This window comes from Lissotriton vulgaris, chromosome 1_2 (assembly GCF_964263255.1).
Source record: "Lissotriton vulgaris chromosome 1_2, aLisVul1.2, whole genome shotgun sequence".
Lineage (NCBI taxonomy): Eukaryota > Metazoa > Chordata > Amphibia > Caudata > Salamandridae > Lissotriton > Lissotriton vulgaris.
Window position 1 is genome coordinate 308,881,351 of NC_141686.1, and position 21,777 is coordinate 308,903,127.

Below are 21,777 nucleotides of genomic sequence, written 5' to 3' on the forward strand. Positions count from 1 at the left end.
CCAGGCAGGAGTACAGATCGATGGTGGGGGGTTCTGACTGGCTGAGGGAGACAACCAGCTGGGTGTCGTCCGCGTAGGTCAGGAGTTTAATGCCATGGGGGACGACAATTTGTTCAAGAGGTGCCATGTAGATGTTGGGCTCAATGAAGAGCCCTGGGGCACTCCGCAACGTATCGGGGTTTCCCTGGAAATGCAGTCTCCCTCCGCCACCTGAAAGGAGCGGTTGTGGAGGAAGGATTTTAGCCAGTCGAGGGCCTTCCCAGTGATGCCAAGGTTTTCCAGGCGTTGGGCCAGGATGCTATGGTTGACGGTGTCGAATGCTGCGCTGAGGTCCAGGAGGATCACTGCCACTGATCCTCCTGCATCGATGATTTTCCTAGCTTCTTCGACTACCGCTACCATCGCTGTTTCTGTCCCCTGGCCCGGGCGGAAACCAGTTTGGGAGGTTTTTAGCAGCTCGTTGGACTCCAGGTAATGAGAGAGCTGGGAGTTGATGTATTTTTCCGCCAGTTTGCTAATGCCGGGGAGGAGTGATATCGGCCTGAAGTTAGCCAGGTTGTCCGGGTCAAGGTTAGGTTTTTTTATAAGTGCCTTCACCACCGCCTTTTTCCAACCTATGGGAACAGTTCCGGATTCAAAGGAAGCGTTTAGTAAGTTGGTCATAGGTGGTAGGATGCTCGGGGCGACCTGCTTCAGATGTCTCACAGGGGCTGGCTCATGAGGCGATCCGCTTTTGAGTGCTTCTAGTATGGAACCAAGAGTTTCCACGTTAATGGGGTGGAACTTGCTTAGCTCAGTGTCTCTGTTCTGGTGCTGGGAGGAGGGAAGGAGGAAGGGATCCACAGGGGAAAGAGACGGAAGTTGTTTGAGTATTTTTTGTATTTTTGAGTCGAAGAAGTTGGCTAACTCGTTACAGTGTTCGATCGAGGGGTTGCGTGCAGCTGGGGGTGTGGGGGGTTTTAAAAGCTTTTTCATGGTGAGAAATGTCTCCCTCGACGAACTTGCTGCCTTGCTGATTTTTTCATTGAAGAAGGAGATTTGAGAGTTTTTAAGAGCCTTTTTATAGTTAAGAATCGTCAGTCTGTAATTGTTTTTGCTGATGGGATCGAAGTCTTTCCTCCATACTCTTTCTGCTCTCTTGCAGATTTTCTTTAGGAGGCGTATTTCCTGGGTAAACCATGGTGAGGTAGCTTTTGTCCTCGGTTTACGATGAGGTTTTTTGGGGAGAGCTATGTCTAGAGAGTTGGTGATCCAGGATGAGAATTCACTATCAGCAAGGTCAGGGGTTGAGCTAAGGGTTGGAAATGTATCCTCGAGGGCTTGGTTCCATTTGTCATAGTCTAATTTCGCCCAGGGACGAGATGGTCTGCCAGGTACTTGGATTTGCGGCGGTTTGGGCTGGATGCGCCAGCTAAAAGGAATAAGTAGGTGGTCAGACCACGGCACAGGGATAGGGGGCCTGGTCACAAGGTCAGGGAAATTACAGAATATGGGGTCGAGCAAGTGCCCCCGGTTGTGAGTGGGGAGGGAGTTCTGTAGGTGCAGTTGATGGACTGCCAAATCTTGGATCAGTTCTGAGGCCGTGTTGTCATTGCTGTCTTCTATATGGACATTAAAGTCCCCTAAAATGAGGAAGTTGGGCCGAGCGCTAGACGTGGCCAAGGAGCATTCTAGGAGGGAGTTAAGGAATTGTCCCATGGTACCAGGGGGGCGGTAAATAAGGAATCCGGAAAGAGAGGTGCAAGGGGAAATTTGCAAGGTAAAGTGGACGTTTTCACAGTCTAGCAGAGGGCTATCAAGGAATCGGCATGGAATTGATTCCTTGAAGATGACAGCAATGCCTCCTCCTCTGCCCTTGGGACGGTTAAGGTGTTGGATACCGAATCCCGGGGGAAGGGCTTGGACTATGTCGGCGTCTGAGTCAGGCGTAAGCCACGTTTCTGTGAGGAACAGGATTTCTAAGTTAAGGTCTTCAATGAGCATATTTATTTCAAGGGCGTGTTTGGGCAGTGATCTGCATTTGATCAGTGCCATGTTTATGGTCGTCTGGATGGGGACGTTATTGATAGAGGGGGTGTATTTGAAGGAGCAATGCAGACAATGGGTGAGACGGGAGTCTCCTCTCAGTACTTGGGAGCATGGCGATGGGACAGGCCTGTTGAGATGGCGTAGGGCATCCCCTGAATAAGTAGACCTTACCTCAGTCCTCTTGCCTGGCTCCTGGCGTGTACTGGCGCGGACGGGCGCAGACGGGCTTGCCTTAGGAGCGCCTTCGGCGCGCAAACGGTGCTCCCGCTGCGCTCCCGCTGCGCTCGTCCGCTGCGCTTGCGTGGAAGGCACATTTAAGGAGAGGAGGGGTGGGCGTGGCCTGTCAGGTGGGCGTGGCCTCGCGACTGGCGATGGCGGCCGTCAGTAACAAATCCACAAAGCAGCGCTAAATCCGCTGGCTGTGGGATGAATGTTTGTCAATAGCCCAGCAAAGAGCTCAGGGTAGGAATTAAAGTTTTAAAAAATGTCCCAAACACAAGATAAACAATTTTAAAAACAGCGTGTAATTCCTCCGGCTTCCGCCTCAGAGGTAGTGGTTTCAAAGGGCGCACTTGTAATCGGCGCTTTTTATAGGCGGGAGGGGTGGGCGTGGCCTGTCAGGTGGGCGTGGCCTCGCCACTGGCGATGGCGGCCGTCAGTAACAAATCCACAAAGCAGCGCTAAATCCGCTGGCTGTGGGATGAATGTTTGTCAATAGCCCAGCAAAGAGCTCAGGGTAGGAATTAAAGTTTTAAAAAATGTCCCAAACACAAGATAAACAATTTTAAAAACAGCGTGTAATTCCTCCGGCTTCCGCCTCAGAGGTAGTGGTTTCAAAGGGCGCACTTGTAATCGGCGCTTTTTATAGGCGGGAGGGGTGGGCGTGGCCTGTCAGGTGGGCGTGGCCTCGCGACTGGCAATGTTATGTTATGTTATTTATTTGTTGAAGCGCAAACAGCTGCCCCAGCAACGGAGCGTCCCGGCGCTGACCTAACCAGTACCTGAGGGGAGGGGGGAAACCAACAGAGGAATTAGATGACAGAGAAGAGATGGGTCTTGAGTACCTTTCGGAAAGTGAGCAGATTGGTTTGGGCACGGATGTGCGGAGGTAGGGAGTTCCATAGCTTAGCTCCTAAGACTTTGAAGGAACGTCCACCCTGTCTACAGAGCTTAGTTCGGGGGACCATCACGAGGTGTTGTCCCAGAGAGCGCAAGTTGCGCTGGGGCGTGTATGGTACCAGGAGTGGGCGCAGAAGTTCGGGGCATTCAGATTTGAGAATTTTAAATGCCATGGTCAAGGTTTATATATATATTTTTATAGGCGGGAGGGGTGGGCGTGGCCTGTTAGGTGGGCGTGGCCTCGCGACTGGCGATGGCGGCCGTCAGTAACAAATCCACAAAGCAGCGCTAAATCCGCTGGCTGTGGGATGATTGTTTGTCAATAGCCCAGCAAAGAGCTCAGGGTAGGAATTAAAGTTTTAAAAAAATGTCCCAAACACAAGATAAACAATTTTAAAAACAGCGTGTAATTCCTCCGGCTTCCGCCTCAGAGGTAGTGGTTTCAAAAGATATCATCTGCATATGCAGAGAGTTTCAACTGGTGGTCACCATAATGAAAACTGGAGATGGAATCATTAATACGAATAGAGGTCAAAAAGGGTTCAAGAGCTAAAACAAAAAGAAGTGCGGATAGGGGACAACCTTGACGAATGCTGCGTTGAAAGGGAAAGTAAGAGGAAACAAGGCCATTAACTAAAACCGAAGCTTTAGGAGCAGAATACAAAAGAGAAATACGGGATATGAAGTTAGGACCAAAACCATGCCAACGTAGTGAAGCAAACAAAAAAGACCAATCGACTCTGTCAAAAGCTTTCTCTGCGTCAACAGAGATAGCAGCTAAAGGGATAGAAAGGGATGAGGCTTTATTCAGAACATTGAGGAAAAGGCAAGAGTTATCGGAAGTAAGTCTACCTTTAACAAAGCCACATTGCTCCTTACCAATGACATGGGGCATAAGGGCATCTAAGCGTAAAGCAATTTAGCAAATAGTCCACATTGACTAAAGAAATTGGTCAATAACTTTTACAAAATTGGGGATCACAGCCGTCTTCAGGAATGAGGCAAATAGTAGCTTCTTGAAAAGTGCCATCTGCCTTACCAGATGAATAGAATGATTGGAAAAGCGTTAAAAGTTTGGGAAGTAGGAGATCAGAAAAGTGTAAGTAAAATTCAACTGGAAAATCATCTGGACTAGGTGATTTTCCTTTAATGAGGGTGTTCAAAGCTTTAGAAAGTTCGTCAAGTGAAAGATCATGTTCAAGATCAAGAAAATTAAGGTGGGAAGTAGAGGGGTTAGGAAGTTTCCTAAGAATGAGAGAAGGAGTGGGAGGAGAATCTGGCATATAAAGATTTTGATAAAAAAGCTGAAATCGATCAAGTATTTCCTGGTCTTTCTGTAGGAGAGACTTATCAGAAGAATAGATAGTCTATAAGGGTATGTTCTTTATGCAATTTGAGATAATTGGCTAAGAGTTTCCCTGATTTATTGAGACCACCGTAGTGACGAACACTGCTGCGAAGGAGAATTGATGATGCATTACCAGTAGTAGATTTATTGAATTCAAGGTTAGCTCGTATGAGATCTGGTGAAATGGAATTAGTAGAGGAAGTGTAAAGTTCATGCTCCAAAAGTTTAATATGAGGCGATATACATTTCAGTTTCTGAAGAAAGTGTTTCTTTTTCTTAGAAACAAAATCAATGATGAACCCTCTTGCAGTTGCTTTGAAGGAATCTCAAAGAGAATGGGGGGAATGCTGGGGTTATAGTTGAGCAAGAAGAATTCGTTAGCAAAGGAGAAAAAAGAAGAAGAGAAAAGAGGATCCGTAATAAGAGAATTATTAAAGTGCCAACGGGAAGACTTGGGATGCGGGGGAGTAAATCAAGGTCTGTTACAATAGAGGTATGGTCCGAGATGACTATTGGTTCAATAGATGAAGATAGTAAGTTTTGAGATAAAGATGATTGAGAGAAGAAGATTTAATCAATACGAGAAAGAGATGCATGAAGTGGAGAGAAAAAGGAATAACCCAGAGTATCAGGGTGGGAGAGTCTCCAAGAGTCAATGAGGTGCGATTGAGAAATAGTGTCAAGGAATTGTTTGTGAGTCTTGTGAGGCATGAAACGTACAGTTAACTCGCAATCAAGAAACAGATCCACAATCTGCTTACAATCGCCACCTAGAATAAATAAATCATCTTTAAATTGAATACATTTTATCGTTTTTAAAGGCCAAAAAGAAGGATCAGGTTGTGTAGGACCTTATACATAAAAGACAGTTAAAGGTACAGATTAATTAATAACTTAGTTAATATCCATCTGCCTTCAGTATCATTTTCTTGTGACAGAACTTTACACTTTAATTTCTTGTGATTTAAGATGGCAACACCATTTTTTTTATTGTTAGAAGGTGAGAATAAAACCGTACCCACCCAGCTTCTTTTTACTTTAAGTGATTCGGCTTCTGTAAAATGAGTCTCTTGTAAAAGAACTATGTCAGGATTATATGAAGCTATGTGGGAAAGGATTCTCTGCCGTTTGATAGGCTAACAAAACCTTTTACATTCCAAGAGATAACTTTGAATTTAAAAACAGTAAAAGTTAAATAGAAACAAAAACAACAATAATAAAAAGGGAATAGAAAATGCCAATAAGTAAGAGGAAAGGTGGGTGAGAAATAAGGGTAAGCTTAGAGCAGGGACTGAAGGAGCACGAGGAAGAAAAAGTTAAGACTGCATATATAGAACAGGAGGAAGCAAGCATAAACAGAGGAAAAATGAGTGTGATCAGCAGGAAAGAAGGAAAGAAAAGGAAAAAAGGGAAAGGGGAAGAAAAAGGAAGTACAAGAGGAGGCAGTACATATCCAAAAAGGATGACTGAGAATAACATACCTGAGGGGAACATGAAAAAGTACCATGGGGTAATGGCGACACTCAACAAGATGAGCCTCCCGAAAATGGGAGTCCAGACCGCACCAGGATGGAGGGATGTAGGAGGGGAGCCATATGAGTTGAAGGGATATACACCAACCAATCTTTATGAATGAACAAAAGAGACGGTTAACATCAAAAAAATATATAGGAGAAAATACACCTAGTCAAAAAACAACACGAGGGTATAAACGATCTTGAAAACCTGTGATGACAAAGAAGATCAAACATAAAAAGAAGAAGAAAACAATGAAAGGAACAATACTAAAACTGTTAAAAGATCATCGAGAGGCATACCTGCCCTGCAATATAACAGATGAGATTAAGTGCGGAACAATAACAGAAAACCTGCAAGGAAGAAGAAAGTTAAACGATCAACCATTAGGAGAAGTGGAGGCATCCATTCCACTGTTAGTTTGAATATGAATAAAGTTTTTAAGTTCTACAGGATCTTGAAATGTCCATGTTCGGTTTTGATGTGTGACTTTGAAGATACATGGGTGAAATAGACCATATCTAGCAGCAAGAGAACGCAAAGGAGCACAATGATTCAGAAATTCTTTTCTTCTAGACGCAGTAGCTTTGGAGACCTCTTGAGAAAGAAACACCTTCTGACCCAACCAGGAGACTTGACGTTTAGCTCAGGCTGCAGAGAGGACTGAAAGAAGATCTGTAAATTTAAAAAAGAGAATGATGACACCTCGTGGCTTGGTTGAAGCAGATGAGCGAGGACCAAGTCTGTGAGCTCTTTGGATGCTGAGAGAAGTGGTAGTTGGCATATCCAGATGTTTCGGAAGAAAGGAGGTGAAGAACATCACAGGATCATCACCTTCCAAAGATTCCTGTAATCCGTATATGCGTGGGTTTTTCCTCCTATTTCTGTTTTCTAAGTCCTCCGTAAAATGTTGAAGGAAGAGAACTGATTTTTCCAAGGAGGATATGCGTTGGGAGTTAACTTGTATCTCTGAGACTTGCTGCTCCACAGACGCCACCCTGTTATCCATAGACAACCATTTGTCCTCAAGAAATTGCATCTTGCTATTGGTTTCCTCTACAAACACGGGCAAGGCACGTATCTCCTCTAAAAGTAGTTCCATAGAAATGGGAGATGGTGTTTTGTCTGGAGATGGAGGGTCGTGTTTCAGGCGTTTAGATGACGTGGTAGGTGGAGAGGATTTGTTTGAAGTGGGCTGCGTCGAGGAAGAGCGATTAGAGGCAACTCCTGCCATTTGGCCTCTGATAGGAGATGAATCTGGGGCTAAGGAAAATGAAGACGCTGCCACAGAACTACTTTTTGAAGGAACAAAAACAAACTTTGGGGTGCGCAATTTGCCCATAGATAGCTAATCTTCCTTCAAGTGAAATATCTTTATGATGATGACAGGTAGAACAAAGGTGTTTCAAAGAAATCAAATTAACTTGTTTGAAGTAAAACTGTTTGCCTGTATGATGAAGACAATAAACAAAGTACCACCAGATTTCAAGTGAGCTTTGAGGGAGGACAGAAAGTAGGCAAGCAGATAAAGGAGCGCACCATTCACAAACAGTGACGGATATCCAGACTAGGACCTATAAGTGATAAGTATAATTAAGTGCAGCATAACATATGCTCAAAGTGTCCACAATAAAGAAGAGGTGAGCAACAGCAGTAGTAATATTAGGATCCATAAGATGATGAGAGAGGCAAAAGTATAAGCAGAAAGATACAGGTTCAAGCAGGAAATCTCTACTTACACAGTTCTGAGGAGAATTGCCCCTGTAATGGCGGATGCCTTGAGGAAACAAATGAGGCTTTGTAGAAACAGTAAGGCATGACGGCTGAAATAAATCCTCCTTGATTAAAAAGTAGGTGTTAAAATGCCAGCAAGGAATCCACAGGTTAACAGAATGTTTACCGTGCAGAGGATAATAGTGTATAGGCGCTACACTCCTGAAGTTGCAACACGCGCATCTAAAATGGCAGCCGCTATGACGGAGCCGAAGCAGGAATGAAAAGTACTTAGCTGTGACGCGCTGAAATACAAGAAAAGTCTCACCAGAGGCAGCAGTTAATCTGGAGCATGATGCAGGTAATTATTGGCGCAGAACCGCGAGGAAAACGTAACTGGGGTCAGGAAAAGTCCCGATGCGGCGGAGCAAACTCCCTAGGTGGCCATCTTGTTCAGTGCCTTAGCCACGCCCCCCAGTTCATTGCCTTTTTAAACTGACAGGTACATCTGCTGCATGCGGGCTTCGCTGTATAGGATAAGAGACAGACCCACCACTGGTTTCTGAATAACCCTGGGTGCTGGATGTCAAGTGTTTATGGCAGACGATTATTATACAAGAAGACACCACCTGTCGACCCTCTATTATGGGCAAAATTAGTGGAAACAAGTTAAAGTAACATGAGACATTCCAACCGATTAAATGTGTGTTCCAAAACAAAAAAGAAAAGAAAGAAACTTCCTCACAGAGCTCTGATTATAGAGGTCTAATCTTGAAGTAACTACTCTGTCCTGTGCGTAGAAACTTACAAGATGATGGAATGCCTGCTGTTGAAGTCTGATATGAATAAAATGCAACAGACGTAGGTGCAAAGAGATTATCCAGAAGAACCTGTATGACACCTTGGATGGTTTGATGATTAATTTCAGAGCTTTCTGATGTCAGAGGAAACTATATTTAGCACAGTGCAAACATGAAGACTATTTGCCTTCTAAATGTATCAGGAAACAGTTTAAAAAAAACCTTTTCAGGTAGTTTCTGCTTTAAACTGGTTCTTTAACTCTAGCAGCAGCCACCCACCTCCTACCTGTCAAATTACAAGTGCCCAGTCATTCGCCTCTCCTATCCTGCTACATGCACACAAGATATATGTGCCTGCCCCCCAAATCTCCTGGTGTGTCTGACAGGCACCAAGGTCCTGTCAGACACAAAATCAAATCAAGATAAGGTTCAGGGCATCGGAGCCTCTGTATCAACTAAGAATTATTTTGAAAATCCTACAATATTGATGTATTTTCAAAGGTGACTATTACAAATTGGGTCTTCAGTTAGCAGAGGTTTGCACCCAGTCCAAACAGAGACCACAATCCTAGTCAGGATAAGCTAGATACACACTTTAAATTAACCTGTGCTTCCCATATGGTAGCTTGGCACAGAGGAGACAGGCTTAACTTAAGAGCTAATGTCTAAGTGTTTGTGCAACAGGAACATACACCGTTGCAAAGTCATCCTGTACCCTGGGCATCTCCATTTTTTTGCTGACTGGTACTGGTGGTAACTGACTTTGACTGACTCTGGGGTCTGCCTAACGAGGCCCAGGGAGTGTGCTAAGCTGAAGACACATGTAGAATACAGTGAAAACACCTCCATACACTAGGGTACAGTCTGGGTTAGGGTATCCCTATGATTGGCATGACCAACCCTATAAGTTCATAGTGTATAGTAGGGGTGGGAGATTAAAACTACCTTTAAGTCCCTAGTATATAATAGGGTATGGCTGTTTAGAGGCAAGCAGCCTTTTCTGCAATTCCATGTGTGCATTGCTGAGGCCTGAGGTCGTTTTGTGAGCAGCCCTGTGTTGCAGAACTGCTTTTAAATGTAAATTGTGCTCAAACTCGACTTTGGTGTAAGGGGCACTTAAGATTGATAAGCTAATATATTTTGGCATATTATGTACCCCCAGGGTCTCCCCTAGGTGTCCTGGGGTGGGGGATCAGATAAATATAAGGAGGACCCATTTATAAAAGAAGTTTTATATGTCCTGGGGATAGAAACTTTGCACATTTCACTTCCCTCATTGTAGTAAAGTGCTTCCCATAATCAACTTTTCTGCTAGGGGCACTATGGAGTGAGAATCAACACTATTTTGTATATACAGAACCCCTAAAGGCTCCCATATGTGTCCTTGGGGTGTGGTGGGGTCATGTAGGTGTCCCCTGCATCAGCTCCACCAAGAGTCCCTTATAACAGTAGTTTTATAGGTCTGGTGCTGGAGAAATTGGACATTTTATTTTCCCTATTGTAGATCCCCAGACGCACAGGTTAACATTGCAATGGTTTATGAATCCATAACTACTGCAAGGGACAGCTGAAAAAATATAATTCATGGAATTAGAAGAATTCTATTGATAAATCCAAAAATATGCTGTTGTTGAATTTATTCTAAAATGTACAGAAAAGTAGTTATAAGACTTTCTCGTCTATAAGCCAAAGTTCTGACTTTCAGTGGTCTGCCCTGATTCGTGGATTAGCCAGGCTGCTTCCAGATCGGGACGAGTCCAGGGTGTTGTTCTCTTCGAGGAAGCAGGTCAGTTAGCTGTTGACGATCTTCTTGATGACTTTTTCTGGGAACGGGAGCAGGTAGATGGGCCGGAAGTTCTTGACGTCCTATGGGTCTGCCTTGGATTTCTTGAGTAGGGTGTTGGTCTCGGCGTGTTTCAGGCTCTCTGAGAAGGTGACGGTCTTGAAGGAGCTGTTGAAGATCTTCTGGAGTTGGGGTGCGATGATGGAGCTCGCTATTTTGAAGATGTGGTGAGGGTAGGGGTCTGACAGTGAGCCGGAGTGGATGGTGTTCATGGTTTTGGTGATGTCTTCGTCATTGACATGGTTCCAGGAGAGCAGGAGGCCGGTGTGGCTGGGGGGCGGTGGGTCTGGGGTGTCAGCGGCTGTCTGGGGGGTCTGAATGTTGAAGCTGTTGTGGATGTCTATGATCTTGCGGTGGAAGAAGGTGGCTAGAGAGTCGCAAGCGTCTTGTGACGGCGGGATGTCGTTAGAGCTGGACCTGGGGTTGGCGAGTTCCTTCACGATGTTGAAGAGCTCTTTGCTGTTGTGTGCGTTGTTGTCGATGCGGCTGGTGTTCTTGAGGGCTGCATGGTTGTCTGGTGTTGTTTATGGTGCCACTTCTTTTCGAGTCTGCGGCAGGTCTGTATGCCTGGAGATCTTGGTGAACCAGATGGCCCTTCTGTCAGTGCGTCTGAGGGTTTCTTGATAGGGCAGGAGCGTTGGTGCATTCGTCAATCCACAGCCTGAGGTTACGGGTGGCTGTGTCGGTGTCGGTGTGGTCAGTTGGTTGGTCTCGGGCGAGGGTGGTGAATAGCTGGCTTACGGTGGGGGATTTGTTGCGGGTGGTTGTGCGCTGTGTTTTTCTTGAAGGAGAAGTGGATGCAGCGGTGGTCAGTCCAGTGGAGTTCGGTGGTCTGGCTGAAGGTGACGTGGTTGCTGGAGGAAAAGATGGGGTCGACCGTGTGTCCGGCGGAGTGGGTGGGTGTCATGACGAGCTGTTTGAGTCCGAGGTTGGTGAGGTTGGTGAGCAGGATGGTGGAGTTGCTGTTGTTGGCGTTCTTGAGGTGGAAGTTCAGGTCTCCAAGGAGGATGTAGTCCATGGTGGCCAAGGCATGCAAGCTGACGATGTCAGTGATGAAGTCTGTGAACTGTGGCAGAGGTCCGGGGGATCTGTAGACAAGGGTTCCTCTGAGGGTGGTGTTGGGATCCATGTGGATCTGGAAGTGCAGGTGTTAGGCGGAGCTGAGGGTGTCTAACGTGCTGGTCGATATTCTGAGGGTGTTCTTATGAACGATAGCGATTCCTCCTCCCGGTCTGTTGGTGCGTTCCCTACGGGTGATCTTGTAGCCAACTGGGATGGCTACTGCAGCATCGGAGTCCGATAAGGGGTTCATCCAGGTCTCTGTCAGGAAGGCGACGTCCGGGGAGGATGAGTCGAGCTGGTCCCAGAGTTCGACAGTTTGCCTGTAGATGGAGTGGGTGTTGAGTAGTATGCATCTGAGATGGTTGTGGCCTGCCCTGGTGAGAAGGGCAGGTCAAGCTGGTGTATGCTGGCTGGTGAAGTTGCAGTTTCGGCAGGGGAAGGGTCTGAGGGTGCGCCTCGGGTGGCCTCGAAGCAGGTAGATGAATGGCCGGTGTTGAGTTCATGAAGGTGGTTGGCATCATAGCAGTGTCGGGTGTTGTGGAGCTCGCGGGGGCAGGCAGTCTGGCACTGGGCACGATCCAGGCACGGACGGGCGCAGACGGGCTTGCCTTAAGCACTCCTTCAGCGCATCAGCGGCGCATCCGCGCTGTGGCCGCCATTAAGGGGAGGTGCAAGGGAGGCGGGTGGGAGGTCAAATGTGCAAGTGAGTGGGACGGGTCGCAGGGGACTCAGTGGCAGGAAAAGACTCAGCGAGAAACCGGGGATAGGAACCAGATGAGCGGGCAAAAAACTGTGAAAACACTGAAAATGAAAAAGAAACAAGAGCAGGCACAGGAGGCTCGAACTCGCGCTCGTGGCAGAGGCAGTGGAAGGAAGGACACGGGCACAATCAGGTGGGGCTAGCTGTATGGCGTAGGAAGTGACCTGCCTGAACGCAGGGTCAAGGTCGCTCCAATCAATCAGCTGAAGGAGTCCCTGTTGAGGTGCCAACTGAAAGAAGTGACCCGTTTAGGGCCTCCCAGGTAACTAATGATCACCTCTCAGTCTTCTATACCAATTGAAGAGTCGGTCAGACAGCAGAGAATACAAACTAATAACTATTTATTAGTATACACTCAGAGCAGAGCCTGCCCTGCCCAGTCTCTAGGAGTGCTGCAGAGAGGACTGAAATCGACAAGCTTAAAGATGCATTATGTACATTTCATACCTGGGCTCAAACACACCCACAGTGGAATTTTCCAAGCAGGTGCATCTAACACAGTGAAATACACAAAAAACGGTTTCAGTGCTCGTATCTTACCCATTGGAGCACAATCCAAGGTCATTCCATCCGTAGCCCACCACCAGACAAGAGGGGGAGAGGGTCTCTATCTACTGTAAAGGTATGCAGTAATGGGAATGGTGCACTGATTACATGAACAAGTCTAACGTGTCAGAAACTAAACTTATAGCGGAGCATCTCTCGGAATTGAACTAGATCAGTTTTGAACAGCCTAAAATGGCGCCCACATAGAAAATGGCACAGTGAATGCTAACTTAAGGACTCAGTATATTATCGGGCGGATCGCCACCGCCTGGGGCGGGCGGTGTCGATCCGCCCGCCAAAAGTCCCTTGTTCACCCCCTGCCATATTAGCATGACGAGGGGCACCCCTGCCGATGGAAAGACTGTCTGCCGCTCTTCTGGCGGTCGGATTGCCGGCCGGGTCAAAAAGGGACACAATATGGTGGCAGTGTCTTGCAGGCACCGCCATCCATATTAGTATGCCTGCGGTGGAATGCCTTTCCATGGCGGAGACTCCGCCATGGAATGGCATGCGGTGAAAACTTTGGGGGCCTGTTGTGGTCCCTTGGGGAGGAGGGCGGTGGGGGCTGTACTTGGGGGGTACTTATGGTACCCCCTTCCTTGGCATACACAAGGTGGTAGGCACAACGCGGTGCCTGTTACGTTGTGCATGCCAATGCACAACATGCATATTTAACATTGTGGTGGGTGCTGCTCAAAGCACAGCACGCTACCATGTTAAATATACGGGATGTGACCGCCAGGGTGGCGGTCGCATCCTAATGGGCACAGCCGGACCAGCCATATGCACATCAGTCTTCCCCCTACGCCCAATGGGAACAGTCCAGCCTGAACTGCCAGACCTGGTCCTCCCAGGACTGGAAACAAGCATCCTAGGACCAGTTTTGGGCTTGCAGCCCTTATCAGCCAGGACCCACTTCCGTGGCATGGAGAGCACAGGACCCACATCTGGGGATAACTGTCCCACACGAGATGACAAAGGCAAAAAGAACAATTGATGAACATAATGCAGAACAATGTCATACATTCACCCCAGTACAGAGATCTGGGCCAAAAACCATTGTTTCTTTGCTCAACATGCCCTTCCAGTTTGGATCCAGCCATGTGCTTGACTCCAGTGGCATGGAGAGAATGGCTGGGTCCACATGACTACAGCCTGAACTGCTGAAAGTAATTACACCAAATTTGTCAGAAAGCTAGATGTTGGCCCAGAAAGCGTGCTTTTTGTTATTTGGTGTAAATCTGTTCACAAGTTTCGGAGATATTCAAGTTTTAAAAATATAGATATCTGGGGACGGGAGTCCTTGCAGTGGACTTGTGAATCCTACTAAAATTTGATTGGCTGCCAATACTTCAACCAGGAGTGTTTGCAGCCATTTGGGAACTGAGCTTGAAGCCGAGTCCCACAGCCATCTTGGGACTCAACTTAAAGTCTAATCCCACAGAAAAAAAAAAAGAAAAGGGACGGAGTAGGAAAATCTGTAACCCCAGATATGTTGGGGGCTCCCATAGGGACCCTGCTGGGGGATAAAAATATTAGTATTTTTGGGTCTCGTCCTACGCAACACGCATGCGTTGCATAGGAGGGGACCTAATGCCATTGGCAGAACTTTTTCAGTAAAGAAGTGCACGCGTTGCAATGCAGCGGGTGCACATCTTGGCGATTTCCTTTCGGGAGCGCGCGGCGCAAAATGGTGGCTCCATATGGTCGCACGCCCCTGAAAGGAAATCGCGCAGGCCCCCGTACCCTGCTGCCACTTTCACTGCTGAGGGCCAATGCTTGTGTTAAATTGCAGCCGACATTGTTTTTAAATTGCAGCCGACGTTGTTTTGCGTCATTCCGGACCATAGCCTACAGTGTAATGGCCAGGTGCTGGCACCATTGTGGGGCCTGTGTAATGTGACTCCTGTCTCGTGTGCACGCCTCTTATGCAGTCCCAGCTATCTCCGGCGGCCCCGGTCCCCAGGCCCGATGTGCTGCCAGTGCTTGTTCACTCTACTGCGTTTGTCCCCAGCTTGTAGTGGAAGGTAATCCAGGGCACCAGCCCGGAGGCCCAGACTCCTCCCTGCGGCCTCCCGCGTGGCAGGGGGCTGATCTCTCCAGCTGCTCCCGGCACGGCTCCCAGCATTGGTCCTGATGGCCTCACGTGTCTCCACAGCGCTGGGGAGGCAGGATGAGGTAAGGAGAAGGCGGTTGGGGGGAGGACAGATGTAGCACAGCCTCGGGCCAACCCCCAGGCTCACCCACGGTCAGTCCCCACTGGGCCTCCAGGGGTAGTGTGGGCCGGTTTACCGCTGAGTGTGCTTCTCGTGTCTCGGCTCTCCATCAGCCACCGAACTCTGCCCCTGCAATCACCGCTGTGCTCCGTTGTTGCCCCCCCCCATCCCCATCCCATCTTGTGCCCTTGAGCAGTCCACTGGTGCAGAGTGGACCAGCCCCAGATTTATTTAGCTTAATTTCTGTCCCTCCACTTCAGGTACTGTTTGCCGTGTCTGTTTTCCTTTATCCTACTCACCTGTTCGTGTTTCTTTATGTTGTTCCTCTTTCTTTCTTTCTTGTTGTTATTTATACATCCCACCCGCCCCTCATTCATGTTTCTATACCCCCCACATGTTGTTTGTGTTTCTTAGCCATTGTTTATTTCCCCCAACCCACTCACAAGTTGTTTGTTTCTTTATCCGCCCTCCCCTGCTGGGTCCTTCTATATTCCCCCTCCCCCCTCTTCCCTCCTTACCATCCCTTCTTTCATGCTGCTTTTCCCCACAACCCTGCTGTCATAGCGCTTTTCCTATAACTTTTAGATGTGTTACATTGCTGAAACTTATGCTGAAATAGCGCTATGAAAAAAGCGCTATAACGTGCTTGTTGGAATGAATGGAGCCACAACACACATCGCTCCTGCCCTGAGTGGTCGCTCCCCTGTCTCTCCACCGAGACGCGGTATTGTAGAACTGCGCTGCATTGTGATTGACTGTGCCATTATTATTTTCAACTGGATATTAATTGTATTTACCTCGCTTGCTTGCACCATATCTGTCTTGCAATTGAGTTCATTGCGCGATATCCCCCGGCGCCCTGCTCTACTCCCCCCTCCATTTTGTCTCTGTTGTTGTTGTGCTCCGTGTGCGTTGACCTGAGCCCGCCCCGCCTCCCAGCTGAGCCGCCCTCCCACTAACTATTTACAGCGCTCCCGGTCCCAGAAGCGCTGTGATCCCTCATCGCTCCTGCCCTGAATGGTCGCTCCCCTGTCTCTCCACCGAGACGCGGTATCGTAGAACTGCGCTGCATTGTGATTGACTGTGCCATTATTATTTTCAACTGGATATTAATTGTATTTACCTCGCTTGCTTGCACCATATCTGTCTTGCAATTGAGTTCATTGCGCGTTATCCCCCGGCGCCCTGCTCTACTCCCCCCTCCATTTTGTCTCTGTTGTTGTTGTGCTCCGTGTGCGTTGACCTGAGCCCGCCCCGCCTCCCAGCTGAGCCGCCCTCGCCCCTCCCCCTCCCCACCATCCATATATGACAGTAGCCCATGCGCGCATCGTACACGCGCAGCGTACACGCGCAGCGTTCGCGCCCAATCCGCGCCGAAGGTGCGCCAAAGGTAAGCCCGTCTACGCCCGTCCGCGCCTGGCCCGCGCCCAGCGCCAGACCCCCTGGCCCTCGCATTGCCCAGCCCTCCCGCATTACCTACGATGCCACCACCCTCCTAGCCCTTAACCCCGGCCGCTCCCCCAACTGCGTCCAAGCCGCTCCTGGACACACCCATGGACCTTTCTCCTGCAACTCCTGCAAATTTATCGGCACCGACAACAACTCCGCTACAATCACACCACAGATTCCCGACCCCAACCACCTACAATGCATCTTGCTCAACACCCGATCGGTCCACAGGCACTCCATTGACCTATGGAATCTACTAGACACCATCTCTCCGGACGTCGCCTTCCTAACAGAAACATGGATGAACGCCTCTTCCGCCCCAGACATCACCATTGCCATCCCAGAAGATTATAAGATCATACGCAAGGACCGTACCGGCCACACAGGAGGAGGAATCGCTATCGTCCATAAGAAATCCATCCACATCTCAACCAGCTCTGACGTCCATCTCGCCAACTCTGAACACCTTCACTTCCAGATCCACATCGACCCCAAGACCACACTCAGAGGCACCCTCCTTTACAGACCTCCAGGACCCCGCGCAAAATTTAGTGAGGACATCACGGACTTCATCACTCCACACGCGCTCCCCTCCAAAGATTACATCCTTCTGGGAGACCTCAATTTTCACCTTGAAAAGAACAACAACCACAACTCCACCACCCTTTTGGACAACCTCGCCAACCTCGGACTGAAACAACTGGTCACTTCCCCCACCCACATCGCAGGTCACACACTCGACCCTATCTTCACCTCCAGCAATCATGTCTCCTTCAGCCACACTACGGCTCTCCTCTGGACTGACCACAGCTGCGTTCACTTTACCTACAACAAGCCCAAACCCAACAACCACCCCCAACCAACTCTGCAAAGAAACTGGAACAAAGTCACCATCGACCAGATCTCCTCATCGCTTCTTCTAAACCCCCCAGCCCACTCCTCAAACCCCGACCAAGCCGCCACCAACCTCACCCTATGGTTATCCAACAGCGCCGACATCCTAGCACCACTGAAAAAACGACAAATCAAACTTGGCAGCAAGAAGGCCTCCTGGTTCAACGATGATCTTAAGAAATCCAAGAAACTCTGCCGCTCCCTTGAGAAGGCCTGGAAAAAAGACCCAACCACCAGCACCAAGGACGCCTTCAAAAACGCCACCCGCTTACACCACCAACTGATCCGAAAGGCCAAGAAAACCGCCTTCAAGGACCGACTAGATAGCAACGCCCACAACAGCAAGGAACTTTTCAACATCGTCAAGGAATTTACCAATCCCTCGGCCAACTCCAACGACATCACCCCCTCTCAAGCCCTCTGCGACTCCCTAGCCTCATTCTTCCACAACAAAATTGCAGACATCCACAACAGCTTCGACAACCAACCCGGAGACCAACCCGGAGACCAACCCACCCAACCATCTGCTGGACCCTCACACCCCTCGAACATCCTTAATGACTGGAACCCAATCTCCACTGAGGACACCATCCGCCTGATGAACTCCATCCACTCAGGATCCCCCACAGACCCATGCCCTCACCACATCTTCAACAAAGCAGACTCCATCATAGCACCGCACCTCCGAGACGTCATCAACTGCTCCCTCAACTCCGCCACCTTCCCGGAAAGCTGGAAACACGCTGAACTCAGCGCCCTTCTGAAAAAACCCACAGCGGACCCCACCGAACTCAAAAACTACCGTCCCATCTCGCTCCTTCCATTCCCGGCCAAAGTCATCGAGAAAGCTGTCAACAACCAGCTCGCCGCCTTCCTCGAAGCCAACAAATCCCTCGACTCCTCACAGTCCGGCTTCCGAGCAAAACACAGCACGGAGACCGCCCTCATCGCAGCAACAGACGACATTCGAACTCTACTGGACAATGGAGACACAGTCGCCCTCATCCTCCTCGACCTCTCCGCAGCCTTCGACACAGTCTGCCATAGCACCCTTCTACAGCGCCTCAGAAACATCGGAATCCAAGGAAAAGCACTAGAATGGATCACCTCGTTCCTCACCGGAAGAACCCAGAGAGTCCGCCTTCCACCATTCAAGTCAGAGGCCACTGAAGTCATCTGCGGCGTGCCACAAGGATCTTCACTCAGCCCCACCCTTTTCAACGTATACATGAGCCCCCTCGCGGCCATCGCACGCCAACACAACCTCAACATCATCTCCTACGCGGATGACACTCAACTGATCCTATCACTCACCAATCACCCTAGCACCGCCAAAACTAACCTACACGAAGGAATGAAAGAAGTAGCCGAATGGATGAAACACAGCCGTCTGAAACTGAACTCAGATAAAACAGAAGTCCTTATCTTAGGTACCTCCCTCTCTGCATGGGACGACTCTTGGTGGCCAGAAGCCCTTGGAAAAGCACCCATCCCGACAGACCACGCACGGAACCTGGGCGTCATCCTGGATTCCTCACTTTCAATGAACAGACAAGTCAACGCCGTCTCTTCATCCTGCTTCAACATTCTTCGCATGCTCAAAAAAACATTTCGTTGGATCCCCACCGAAACTAGGAAAACGGTCACCCACGCTCTGGTCACGAGTCGACTGGACTATGGAAACACCCTCTACGCCGGTACTACCGCTAAACTCCAGAAAAAAACTCCAACGAATCCAAAACGCCTCAGCCAGGCTCATATTAGACATCACGCGTAAAGAACATATCTCTGGTCACCTGAAAAACCTCCACTGGCTTCCCGTCAATAAGAGGATCATTTTCCGGCTCCTAACCCACGCACACAAAGCACTCTACGAAATCGGACCAGAATGCCTCAACACACGACTGTCCTTCTACACCCCCTCCCGCCAGCTACGATCATCCAACCAAGCCCTTGCCACTGTTCCCCGCATCAACAAAACCACCATGGGAGGTAGATCCTTCTCCTACCTGGCAGCTAAAACCTGGAACTCACTTCCCACTTACCTTCGCCTTACCCAGAACCACCTAGCATTCAGAAAGCAACTTAAAACGTGGATATTTGACAAGTAATTCCCCACCCCTCCTCAAGCGCCTTGAGACCCTCTGGGTATGTAGCGCGCTATATAAATTCTTTGACTTGACTTGACTTGACACATCTTTGGCTGCACCAGGCTGGGCCCGAGCACAGATCTCTCAGTGCTATTAGGTATGTTTGCAGTATGTCAAGCACGAGATACTCCAGATTGTAGCCCAGCTGAGGAGCCTTAGAATAGTAGTACACTATACTGCTAGGTGAAATGGCCTGCGTTCCCGGGTGACTGTTTGGGGAGGGGGCTGGTCTGAAAGGGAATAGATGATAATTTATGGATGGGGCTTAGAAAAGCAGAGCCCAGATGCCCATTAAATATGCCTGTGCTAATAATTCCAAACAGAAAGCAGAGGCCAGCGCAGGGACTTTACCACTCACCTGCTGCTAACTATATATACCTACTGGCGACCGCCAGTAGGTAATATATATATATATATTACCTACTGGCGGTCGCCAGTAGGTATATATAGTTAGCAGCAGGTGAGTGGTAAAGTCCCTGCGCTGGCCTCTGCTTTCTGTTTGGAATTATTAGCACAGGCATTAGATGATAATTTATGGATGGGGCTTAGAAAAGCAGAGCCCAGATGCCCATTAAATATGCCTGTGCTAATAATTCCAAACAGAAAGCAGAGGCCAGCGCAGGGACTTTACCACTCACCTGCTGCTAACTATATATACCTACTGGCGACCGCCAGTAGGTAATATATATATATATATTACCTACTGGCGGTCGCCAGTAGGTATATATAGTTAGCAGCAGGTGAGTGGTAAAGTCCCTGCGCTGGCCTCTGCTTTCTGTTTGGAATTATTAGCACAGGCATATTTAATGGGCATCTGGGCTCTGCTTTTCTAAGCCCCATCCATAAATTATCATCTATTCCCTTTCAGACCAATATATATATATATATATATATATATATATATATATATATATATATATATATATTACCTACTGGCGGTCGCCAGTAGGTATATATAGTTAGGATTTTTTCCCTATGGGATTTTTGAAAATTCTATGTCTAATAACTTTGGCGTTTGTGGACGGAATTGGCTGACATTTTCAGGAAAATGGCACATTTTGTTTCTGAGCAGCCCCTGAAAATTTGGGGGGGGTTCGTCAAGGGTGGGCCGAGAAAAAAGGGGGGTCCCAAAACGCGTTTTTCCCATGTTAATTTCCATAGGGCGGTTGGCCTCACTTTTAGCCCGAACGGCTGAATGGATTTGCACGAAACTTGGCAAAATTGTAGGGACTGTTAGCCCGATGTGCCTTTGCTAGGTCTCAATATATGTGCTTCAGTGGATTTTGAGAAATTAACGTTCAAAACAAGATATATATCTGTACCAGCGCTCCGGGTAGCGCTCCGGTTCGCGTACTTTTCGCGTAACGGAACTTTGCGATGCGAAGCTGATTGGCTCTTCGGTGTCTGTCAACATTCTAAACAGTCCGGAGCGGCCGCCATCTTGTCTCTCGGTAGGATCGAGAGACAAGAGGAGGCCAAAACAAAGGGGGAAATTACCATAAGGGGGCATAGTAGATCCTCGTTGACCCCCTAGGTTTTATGTGGAGGTTTTAAAAGGGCCCAGCAGGGCAAAATTTTTTTTTTTTTGTGTGGTGAGCGCCTAGTACGCGAACCGGAAAGCGTTCTGGGCAGCGTACTATAAGGATAAAAGAATGATAGACTTTTCTAATACTGTATATTAATTGTTTGTTGTTTTTGTTGATTTTTTTTGTTTTCTTTATTTTTAAAGTATTTTTTTTATTTTGATTGTGTTTCATAATTCATTAAACTTTCTAACATTTCATTGTCAGTAATTTCAAATTTGTCATTGAATATATTTTGTATTATATGAGGGTGTAACATGTCCTCATTTTTAAGCAGGTTATCCACTGCTTCAACACATTGTAGTAGTTCCTGGTCTCTACTTTGATCCATAAATTCATCAATGTTTCCTTGGCTGCTCTCTTCCAGTACAATTTTAAATTGAAGTTGCTGCTCGCCTTCCATTTTGCCTGAAATTTGGATTAAATATACATATATTAGTAGAGATAGGGCACTGTTGGGATTATTTTAGATAGGCAGTTTTTATCAGAGAATTTATCGTTTGGCAGTGTATAGTATCAGAGTGGAAATAGGACTATAAAAAAGTGTATGTGATTTAACCAAGACAAGCCTAACTCCATTCATAACTATAACAGAGAAGTCTATCTAAATCCATAACTACTACAGAGGGATAGTATATATCTATCAGAAAAAGTCTACCATATTAAGTTATAGTGCACAATATACTTCAGTTTTAAAAATAACAACTTACCTTCACAAACAAGTTGAAGTGTTTAGTAGCTATTCAAATGT